The 2,334-nt window shown below is 35.3% G+C and overlaps 1 non-coding gene across 1 annotated transcript; it reads left to right on the top strand.

Moving 5' to 3' along the window:
• The first annotated feature begins 529 nt into the window (after positions 1 to 529).
• Positions 530 to 637, top strand: LOC127742471 (small nucleolar RNA R71). Its single transcript, XR_008003747.1, has one exon. It is a non-coding gene; the product is annotated as a small nucleolar RNA R71 (small nucleolar RNA).
• The last annotated feature ends 1,697 nt before the right edge of the window (positions 638 to 2,334 follow it).

Raw genomic sequence — 2,334 nt, 5'->3', positions numbered from 1 at the left:
TTGTTGTTGAAACCTTGTTGAGGTTTCTGTTGATCCTTCCATGAGAGATTTGGATGATTTCTCCATGAAGAATTATAGGTGTTTCCATAGGGTTCTCCCATGTAATTCACCTCTTCCATTGAAGGGTTCTCAGGATCATAAGCTTCTTCTTCAGAAGAAGCATCCTTAGTACTGCCTGGTGCAGCTTGCATTCCAGACAGACTTTGAAAAATCATATTGACTTGCTGAGTCAATATTTTGTTCTGAGCCAATATGCCATTCAGAGTATCATTCTCAAGAACTCTTTTCTTCTGATTTGTCCCATTGTTCACAGGATTCCTTTCAGAAGTGTACATGAATTGGTTATTTGCAACAATTTCAATTAGTTCTTGAGCTTCTGTAGGCGTCTTCTTCAGATGAAGAGATCCTCCAGCAGAGCTATCCAATGACATCTTGGATAGTTCAGAGAGACCATCATAGAAAATTCCTATGATGCTCCATTCAGAAAGCATATCAGAAGGACACTTTCTGATTAATTATTTGTATCTTAAAGCATGTCAGAAGGACACTTTCTGATCAATTGTTTGTATCTTTCCCAAGCTTCATAGAGGGATTCACCTTCCTTTTGTCTGAAGGTTTGGACTTCCACTCTAAGCTTACTCAATTTTTGAGGTGGAAAGAACTTTGCCAAGAAGGCATTGACTAGCTTTTCCCAAGAGTTCAGGCTTTCTTTAGGTTGTGAGTCCAACCATGTCCTAGCTCTATCTCTTACAGCGAAAGGGAATAGCATAATTCTGTAGACCTCAGGGTCAACCCCATTGGTTTTGACAGTGTCACAGATTTGCAAGAACTCAGCTAGGAACTGATGAGGATCTTCCAATGGAAGTCCATGGAACTTGCAATTCTGTTGCATTAGAGAAACTAATTGAGGCTTAAGCTCAAACTTGTTTGCTCCAATGGCAGGGATAGAGATGCTTCTGCCATAGAAGTCGGGAGTAGGTGCAGTAAAGTCACCAAGCACCTTCCTTGCATTGTTGGCATCGTTGTTATTGCACCTTCCTTGCATTATTGGCATTGTTGTTGTTTTCGGCTGCCATGTCTTCTTCTTTGAGGATTTCTGTTAGGTCCTCTACAGAGAATTGTGCTTTAGCTTCTCTTAGCTTTCGCTTCAAGGTCCTTTCAGGTTTAGGGTCAGCCTCAACAAGAATGCTTTTGTTTTTGCTCCTGCTCATATAAAAGAGAAAAGAACAAGAAAATATGGAATCCTCTATGTCACAGTATAGAGATTCCTTGAGGTGTCAGAGGAAATTGATTTTTGAAAAAATACTAATTGATTTTCGAAAACTAAGAGTGAAAAAAGAAATCAAGTGATTTTTGAAAAAGATTTTGAAATTAGAAATAAAAAAGATATGATTGAAAACTATTTTGAAAAAGATGTGATTAAGAAAGATATGATTGAAAAGTTATGGTTTTAAAAAGATATAATTGAAAAGATATGATTGAAAAATAATTTAAAAAGATTTGATTTTTTTTTAAAATTGATGACTTGGCTAACAAGAAAAGATATGATTCAAACATTAAACCTTTCTCAACAGAAAAGGCAACATACTTAAACATTTCTCAACAGAAAAGGCAACATACTTGAAATGTTGAATCAAATCATTAATTGTTAGCAAGTATTTTTGAAAATAGGAAGAAATTGATTTTGAAAACATGTGATTGAAAAGATATGATTTGAAAAAGATTTGATTTTGAAAAATTTTGAAAACTTAAAAAAAATTGGCATTAAAAACAAAATCTTCCCTCTCGTGCCATCCTGGCGTTTAACGCCCAAAGCTCTATCCTTTTGGGCGTTAAACGCCCAGCCAGGCACCCTGGCTGGCGTTTAAACGCCAGTTTGCCTTCCTCATTGGGCGTTTTGAACGCCCAGCTTTTTCTGTATAATTCCTCTGCTGTATGTTCTGAATCTTCAATTCTCTGTATTATTGACTTGAAAAGACACAAATTAAAAATATTTTTGGATTTTTAATAATGAGGAATAATTAAAATGAAACTAAAATCAAATAACAATGCATGCAAGACACCAAACTTAGCAGTTTGTATACTACTGACACTAACAAAGTGAGAATCCATATGACAAAATGAGAATGCATATGAGACACATAAACACTCAAGTCAAGAGAATTCAAAGATCAGAGTAATGAAATCATCAAGAACATCTTGAAGATCCTTAATACACATGAATGAATGCAAGAAGAACAGAAACATGCAATTGACACCAAACTTAACATGAGACTCTAGACTCAACAAGAAGCATGCAATATTTTTGGTTTTTATGATTTTGTAAATTTTTTT

This window comes from Arachis duranensis, chromosome 1, assembly GCF_000817695.3.
Source record: "Arachis duranensis cultivar V14167 chromosome 1, aradu.V14167.gnm2.J7QH, whole genome shotgun sequence".
Taxonomy (NCBI): domain Eukaryota; kingdom Viridiplantae; phylum Streptophyta; class Magnoliopsida; order Fabales; family Fabaceae; genus Arachis; species Arachis duranensis.
Note: the sequence above shows the minus strand (reverse complement) of the source record. Positions and strands in the feature narration are given on the sequence as shown.